Genomic DNA, 9,679 nt, shown 5'->3' on the forward strand with positions numbered 1-9,679 from the left:
CTTATCCACACTCGCAATAAACTTTTTCGCGCTTGCTTTCTCTCACCTTTATCTTTTCCCCATTAACGTTACCAATTTTATTTTATTTTAAAAATGACCTACTCGTCGCAAAAGGAGCCATTTTCGCCCGTGGCTTGCAACATTGCAAATCTGCATGATCTGTACACGTTGATATTTTGTGTTGCGGCATTTTATTTGAATGTGTTTTGGACCTGATAGCACTCATTTATTTGTTTCTTGTACTTAACCTCATCTAAAATAGGGTTGATACGATGCCTGAAGATTGTACCGTTATTAATAAAAGTCCTTGACATAAATATGCTATTGTTTTATTATACCTTGTCAGCATTTTGTCTTGTTATCCCGTCCGACTATAAGAATATTTCTTTTCATGTCAAACTAATGGCATGTGCTTATTTTATCCGTTTTGTTGTTTTTTTATTTGAAAATTTCAGTGTCATAGCTAACAAACTGTTTGTGTATGTAAGGTAATACTTTTTAATTAGTGATTCACTGTAACATATTCAAATATATGAAATTATTGAATGCCAAGATCAGCCATTGTGTAGAAGACTATTGTACCTAATAATACTGAGCACCTTTCATTTATGAAACTCTACTTTTCACTGTGTATAGCACACATACTAATTTAACTGATTAAACTGTAATAACTTTTCACTGTGTATAGCACACATACAAATTTAATTGATTAAACTGTAAATACTTTTCACTGTGTATAGCACACATGCAACTATAAAATATCATTATTTTTACATTTGGATATTTGTTAAGCTCATGTACACGTGGCAAATGTTCCATCGTTTTCTTTGTAATGCCAAATAAAGTCCTGGTAAAAATATTCATCTTTCAATATCATAATCGAGTTTGCGAACTAACACTAATGAAAAACAATGACGAGCATACATGAACAAAATAACAATTTGCACGTAATTGTTTACTTATAGTCATAAATAATCAAAATATAAGAGACTGTAAATTTAACTCCCTTTGTCTACAGTCCATACGCTGCTTTCCGAAAACGTATCTTCATTCCGTTTGTGCAACAAAGTTTCTGGTTTATAATATATATGTATGTGCACGCCTGAATCAAAATCATATACAGTAACCGAAAATTTAAGTGTCTCGGTAATAATTCCATTATGACACCTTCCGTTTATTTGTCTGGGCAGGTTAGTAAGTAGTCATATTATTCGCACACCCTCCAGTTTGTTAGTACCCTCTAACGATTTTAAAAACGAAAAAACGTAAAGGATATTTACAAAATGCACAAAACTTAATCACTTCATTCATTGATTTATAATGTTTATCCTGGCTGACTCTAAGGGGTCCCTAACACTGTCAAATTATTGGCGCTTCAACGCAAACGGAAGCTCCCGACGTAAATAAGCAGACAGACTGTTCGCTGTCCATTTCTGGTTTCTAGAATTGTCTATTTCAGTCAAATCTGTGTTGTCTGCATCCAATATTTGTAAGTCTAGTTTTAATATTTCTAAAAGAAATTGAACAAATAAACAGGAGGGACTTTGGTATACATGTGTGCAAAGAGATGTAAATTCAAAATGTACGTAATTAGTTAGATTTTCAAAAAAGACGGTGAACTTCATCATCTCTGTTGCATAAAAGCATCAACTGACCCAAACAAACATGGCGACCGTATCGCTATAGGATTCACGGTACTAATTCAGTTCCCATAGTAAACCTATGCAAACACCATGATATTAAAAATTCAATAACTTAAAATTTCTGTGAGCTCATGATCAAACCTATATTTATCAGTATAGATGAAACCTGGATGTCAGCTTCTATGTAGAGGAAAGTATATGAGCCGCGGCATTTTCTGGACCTGCATGTGTTTGAAACATGTGTTTTCAATTCCACACTTAAGAGTCAGGTGCTAATTTTAGTAATGAATGTTCCAAACTCAAGACTGTTAAAGAACTGAAATTCCATCAATAAAACAGTTAAAGAACTGAAATTCCATCAATAAAACAATGTCTTTATTTTTTCTCACTTACAAGTAGGATAAGCTCTCAAAAGAATCTTTTCCCTAAAACGTAACTTACATTATTAACCAATCCTGGTCAGCCAAACCCATATATACTTTATGTTATGTCTCCATTTCCAGGCTGCTTGCCATCTTTCCATATTATTACTACCCTGTGTCCGAAAGAAACTCCCGTATGATTCGAAACGCCAGCAAGTTGACAATGTTTGGGACCCCCTGGCAACAATCTGGTTAGAACTTCTAAATCAATTAATGAAATGACTTAGTTTTGTTCAATTTTTATTTACTTCATGCCATCTGTGTTTAAAATCGGTGGGGAGTACAAACAAACGGAATGGTTTGGAGATACTATACTTGGGTCTTTGGATTGCAGACTGTTGGAATTTCTGTTAACCCATAGTTTGTCTCTTTTTATCCTATTTGCCTTTGACTAAACAATATTATGTTCAATGCCAATCATGCTCGGATGGTCTTTACAACTGTTGGTACTAAAATACGTTGACAGATATTTCATTTCTCTTTGCAGTTTTATGTCCAAAAATTCCCCCCCCCACCCCCAACATAACGGGTACAATTCTTTTGGTTTCCCCTACATAGTGCGTTGTAATATTTAAAGAGTACACGACATAAATTATAGTTTGCGTATCACATAAAATGTGTTTTACAATTCTAAAATGTCTACCTGTTTTCGAGGTTTTTACTTTTTCTGAAGTTTAATTAGACAAACACATTTTGTCAGCATTAAAGTCAACTTAAACCAGCCTATCGTTGGTGCTGGGTGGATTCAATTTCATTAAAATGTCCCTTATGCTATTTTGTCGTAAATTTTTTAAATTATAAATTTGAGGTAAAAAGATTATAAAATGTACAATATTGAAGGTAGAGATTTAGAATGAAAATTAATGGATTGTAATTATGTTCTTCTCCCTGGATAATTCAAACTTTTAAAATATATGTGAATAAATAGCAGATGATATTGAGTTTTAATAAAACAAAGTTAAATTGTTGAATAGTTAAATTGTTGAATAGTTAAATTGACGAGTCTCTTAATTAAGCATTAGCAATTAAGCATGGTGTACGAAGCACAAAGATGAACAACAAAGGGTTGTTAAAGACGAGGATAAAGAATATATAGCAGATTCAAGTAGAAACTGTTCGTTAAAATGTGTACGACATTGTACGTAAAGCTGAGAAAATAAGGAGAAAAGAAAGGAGAAGAACAAAACAGTGGAAATAAAATACGAGATTAAAAGCGAACAATACTTCCCTGCAGAGCGAATCGTTGCAAAAGCGATGACCAATCAATTGGAATAGTTTGTAAGTTGTGACCGATGTGTATTTACCTCACGCTTCAGGAAAGTTTTGTTATAGATCACTAAAAAACATTACCCCACCATAATATGATGAAGAGGCTGAACGTATGTTGAGGTGAACAATGAACGGAATTATGGTCTGTGCTTTGTTGCGAATATTAATTCCCATTAATGCCTCAGATTACATGTACCTATGTTCCCAGATTGTGTAACGTCTTTCTCGTAGTCCAGCGAAAAGCAATGAACAAGCGTCACGAAAGTTTTGTTCAATATTGCAAATCAGGCGGAACCTCAGTATTTTTGATTTAGCAATGTTTCTGAGCGTATGGCGTGATGAAAACTATTATAAAGTAGCATTTTTATTTAGTGTCCCCTTTGACCCTCTGCCCTAGACCGACTGGGTCAATCGTAAGCAATCATGGGGTACGTATCATTTTGAGTAATTTAGAAATGGAACAAAGTGAATTCGAAAAGCTTAATTAACAGAGATGAAAGAGCATTCTGTGTATTTTCATTTACCTTTAAATTTGTCCTGGAGTCCCCGGGAATTGCAGATAAATTTGGAAGCTTAATGCAAATCAGTCCTCACTCGGAAATCGCATGCCAAGTTTAATTGATGTATCATAAATGGTGGAGAGGAAAACAAGTTTTAACATTTTGGTCCGTACTCGAAGAACTCCGAAAACGTAGTCTTATCCGGTAGACAGTAGGTGACACTAGAGACCTACTAGTAAACTGTGTAAATGAAACCAACAGAAGAGTATTTAGAAAGGAGATTTATTGACCACGCGCGGATCATATTTCTCGCCCATTTGTAAATTTATGAAATTGACATTAGATTGTTTAGAAATTGTTTTTTTTTTTGGCCCGCTTCCATACTACTGCGTAACAGCAAATGATGTTTTTGCATACAACTATACAACGATTTTTTTAACAACATTCAAAATGGCACAAAGCTATGTTGAGATAGATTCAGCAGTTTTCAGAGAGGTGAAATAAATATTTGTTGTCGAATTTAAAATACATGTATCAGAAGATAATGTGGATGGTGTAATAAGGGAAACATAAAATGAAACAAAATACATAGAGATTAATAAGTTTGATTTCTCGATATCAGGCATGAAAATAGACATGCAGTGTTTTACAAAGATGAAGATTTACAGCTCACATTTAATGACGATAGCCTTTTGATAACCATCCTCAATTCCGATATCAAGATGTTAGATATATATTCAAAGAGAGAAAAGCCTTAAGTAAACAGCTCGATGAAAAAAAAAAAAAAAACAAAGAAAGAATTTTACCAGAAAAGAAAGGCTTGGGATTTTGTACACAAGGAAAATAATAAGTTCTATCCAATTTATTCAGTCAACAAAGCATCTGTAGCACAAAGGTTTAGCATAAATCTGAAGACTAGAATGGACAAGTATTTTAATCAAAGGTAAATAATAAAATCGGTCGACGTTTCACCAAAGCTAATTTATGAATACAATAACATCCACCATACGTCAATACACACAACCTCGACTGAAGTGAGTAAGGAAGAAAACACGCCAATAGTATGGATGGCACCATTAAGTCATCTAACACCTGATATATTTATAATTCCTAAATTCAAAAGTAGTGAAACAGTCAGTGTCAAAATAAGAAACAATATTGCAAAATTATACCGTCATAACCTTGCCGAGGAAATATCTAACATTAAGCAAATAACATTCGGTGAAGTGGCTATTAACAAACTTGAAGACTTTTAAAAAAGGATATAAGCTAAGCATTTGTACAAGTAAGAATTAACTCTTATATAATTAAAAAGATGGCATATATAAAGCTGAAAATAATTTTCTTCTGTTTTTTCTTTTATGTAATAACGAATCTCTGATAAATTTATTCCAGCAAAATACTCCCTTTGGTTACTTTTGTAAAAGAGGGAATAACTTTCTAAATTGCAAAAAAAAATCGATGTCCACAAATACACTCATCATCATCGTCATCATCATCATCATCATCATCATCATCAATGACCGTTCAGATAATTCACGCAGCAATTTTTCGTAATCGAAAGCTCTCGTCCTCAAACTGGCACCTTTTCGCGAAAAGTAAAAAAATGTTTAAATCGTCTACTTTACCGTGAATAAACTGTTTTCTCTTCTAAGAGTTGTTAAACTTACAGTGTCAAAACGTTCGTGAAAAAGTAGTACCGGAAATACTATCACCGTGGCCGAACATGTCAAAAATGAAGGATTTGCCATGAAAAAAATGTTACTGTGCTGAGCCCTCTTTATTCTCGAAAGTGCCCAACTTTTTCTAAGAAATGGCAAAGGTTACTTTTTTTCTGGAAAAGAATTAAATTTTTCATAAAGATGGTACTTTTCATTATTTTTCGTATTTTTGAATAGATTATAAGAATATAAGTTCATAAGAAAGATTTGTTTTCATAAAAGAAGCAACTTTTTCGTGAAATGTGTAATTTGTGCTTGAAAGGTTAAATAGACATGTAAAGAGGCCTAATTTTACCATGCCGACACTGTGACTAGACCCTTTAGTCATATGTATTGCTACATTTGTATTTACCTGCCTAATAAATTTAGACGAGTGAACCTCAGGGGACTACTTAATAAATTTAGACGAGTGGTGTGCCTCAGGCACTACTTAATAAATTTAGACGAGTGTGCCTCAGAGCACTACTTAATAAATTTAGACGGGTGTGCTTCGGGGCATTACTTTATCTTTTATGCTTTTTAACATCAAAATTAATAACGCCACCAAGTGTTTGGCTGCTATTGTGGATTGCTTTTTATATTCCTGGTATTTTGATGATTTCCTAATATTCTATCGATCCAAACATATGCATACATTTGAATAACAATTGGCAAAAAGAAAAAGGAAAAAAAAATTGGGCAACTGACGGTTTTAAATTCTCAAAATAAAAAAGTATGTATGCATACGAATACGTCATACTGATCCTAATATATTAGATCCAAACAGGACTATGGTTTTGTGGTTCAGCCAGAAAGTCATATTTAAATATGCTTAACCCAGTTCACCAAACAGGCAATGCAGCACACTGTTAACCAACGTTCTCATCAAACATACTGGGCTGTGTACCTCTTACTGTATGTATACCTCTTACTGTATGTATACCTCTTACTGGGCTGTGTACCTCTTACTGTATGTATGCCTCTTACTGTATGTATACCTCTTACTGTATGTGTACCTCTTACTGTATGTATACCTCTTACTGTATAATATACTGTTAGTTACCCAGTAATGTTGTTATTAATGGTCATGCAAGAGGAGACCGCCTTGCCAAAATAGCCATATCTCCGCAACCATCTAATTTTTAAATACCATACATGGATACCTTGTTTAGAAAGTGGCATGCATCATGGAACGATGCTGTCGATAACAAACTCCATGTAGTCAAACCACCCTTCGGCGAATGACCTCCTTCCAACAGAACCATCTATAAGGACGAGGTAGCCATTGCACAAATTAGAACTGGTCATCCTTGTATGATCCACTCTTACGTATTCCCCTGGGTGCTTTTGTTTGCAATCATCTCTTTACCATGAAGCACTTTCTTACTGACTGAGTCGATTTCTCTCACCTCTATATCATTTCAGGACATCAAGGAGATTTTTATATAGTAAGTGTCTTGCACTTTAAATTTCTTGACTGAATTTAACATTTATTCTAAAATATAGCCTGTATGCAACCTATTTCATTTGATTCTTTTAAGCAACACGTGTGCTATCAACCACCTTAAATATCTTTTATTATCTAATTACCTTTTATACTTACCATTTACATTACGCAAATTATCCCCACTATCTCATTGTTTTGTGTGTTGTCTTTTTATCTCTCGTTGATCGTGAGTTACTTTTCAAGTTTAAAACATTTATTAGATACCCTTTTTTTGGCGGTTTATATCATTATAGTACTAGTGCAAAGTAAATTCATAATCAATATGATCAATCAAATCCGTTTGCCGGTTCAGGTAGCTTGCACACGGGCGCCTTTGCAGTATACGAAGACAGTCAATGAATAAATAAATATTACATGTACATCAACTAGCCGGGTTTGACTGATCGTGGATATGCTTCAAACATTACTAGTCACGGCCGGCTTCTTTATTTTACGTGATTATTGACCTTGTAACTGATCATTTACTGACCCCAAATCTTATCAGCCCGAGATGTTGTCCTTGAACGTGTAGGTAAGTTGAACGACTACAACGGTCATTGATATTAGGTTTATATCTTCGCGAAAACAGCGCTTTTTTTCAAGTAAAGTGTACAAGCTTCAAGAAAATAACCAATTTCAGTGCGAGAAAAGTAATCTTCATTAATTGTTTTCAGTCACACGAGAACATTTCTTTTTTACGTGAAAATGTGCAATATTCATAAACAATGTCATTTTCAGTTTTTTTCTTCCTTCGGGATAAAATAAAGTTGCGTGAGATATGTCATCGTCTTCATGAAAATGGCGCCTGTGTATGTCGATGCAATTGTTTTTTAAACGTAAGTAAGTCGGTTCCTTTGCAAAGAAATAAAGTCTTTAACACTTTTTCTCGAAATGTCGAAGAAATGAAAGTGTCTCATAATATGCCCTAACAATTTCTCTCGAGCAAAATGTAAGCATACATCTGCTGTGTCTAATGGAAAGGTGAAATTTTAATGAAGAGTGCCACTTTCTTCACGACTAAATCATCTTTACATGCCGATACAAGCCCTTGACAAATAAAAGTCCTTTTTAAAAATATTTTTTTTGTGTGAAGAAAATGCGTCTTTATGAAGACTGTCGCTTTGTCACACTTTATAAACAATGCAACATTTTTCACGCAGAAAATATAAATCTTCGTGAAGACTGGTGATTATTTTCACTATGAATAAAACGAGTCACAGCAATATTCTACAAGTAATATCGCATCATCTTGTACATGTTCAGTCCTGGGTACATACACTCACGTGAAATACGTTATCGCTTTTTTTTTCCTGTACAAATATTTTGACAGTTTATTCACGAAAAGGGTGACTTTTGAGTAAGCTTTTCATCTAGAAAATTCACTAAGTCAATGACTGGAATAATAATAATAATAATAACAATGATGATTACGATGATAATAATAATAATAATAATAATAATAATAATAATATTATTATTATTATTACTATTATTGTAGAAAGATAATTCTTAGACATAGAGATCACGAAATCATCCGCCGTCTGTGACGGCGTCAAGTCAGTGTAAGAGGTTTTCCAGTCTTAATTAAAGCTTTTGTGCAAACTCTTAAGTTCGAGAAAGGCACATTTTCTCCTCTTCTTATCGTTTTACATCATTAGTGCAATATCGTGTACATTTGTGTCCGAAAAGCGCGGCCCATTATTATAGGACAAGGGTCTCTCCGTTCATGTCCCGGTAATTGTTATGGTTATAGTATTTATATGACAATTAACCTTTTCAGAAATCAAATGACCTATTGCCACTCGTCAGTCACAGTGACCCATTAATCAATCAGCGAGCATAATTAGACACATCTCCAGGCATTGCTTTAGTTAGCCATTTTCCTCCGACAAGATGACTGTTGCAATAATATCATAAATATTTGCAAATTTTGCAAGAGCTCTTCCATTTTTTCGACTGATAATCGTGACAAGGTGTCGATGGGGACTTTGTAATTATGCTTGTCGATATCCAGATCATATTTATTCCATTCCCGAAACCTAGACGAAACTTGAATGGATAAAGATTCGTGGTCGCGTGCACGGTCATTGATGGCAATTATATGTTTCTTTGCAATAAAAGCATTTTCCCTCGACAACTTGAAGAAAAATCGACAATAAAAAAAATCAACATTGAAAAAAAAATCTGTTTAAATTAACACGTTTAGAAGATAAATAGAGAACCCTCTAACCTCGGGCTTTGCTTTGTAGGGCTTGTCTTCTGTAGGAAGCTCTGAACCCTAGAAAGCATTGTTTTATAGTTGGAAAATATACATTTTAATGTTGACTTGACTCAGCAAATAATTAAATGAGTTTTTACTTTCCGTCATTGAGCTGAAATAATGGTGGTCGGGACTGAAAATTGTAATTAATCAATAAGAAATAAAATTTGATTGTTTCAGATATTGATGCTCCGACATATTAAGCACTTATTTGCATCTTTATATCATTATACAACACGGATAAAAAGAATTCCATCTCAGAAACAGAGTAGAACTTCATTTAATTTTTTACAATATTTTACTTATATTTAAGAGTAACTATTTACGCTATAAATATTTTAATTCATTTATCTCTGAGCCAACCTAAATGTCAGTTTAAATTGACAAAGATATGACTGT

The sequence above is a fragment of the Sinohyriopsis cumingii genome, chromosome 19 (assembly GCF_028554795.1).
Source record: "Sinohyriopsis cumingii isolate HCF-2022 chromosome 19, ASM2855479v2, whole genome shotgun sequence".
NCBI classification, from domain to species: domain Eukaryota; kingdom Metazoa; phylum Mollusca; class Bivalvia; order Unionida; family Unionidae; genus Sinohyriopsis; species Sinohyriopsis cumingii.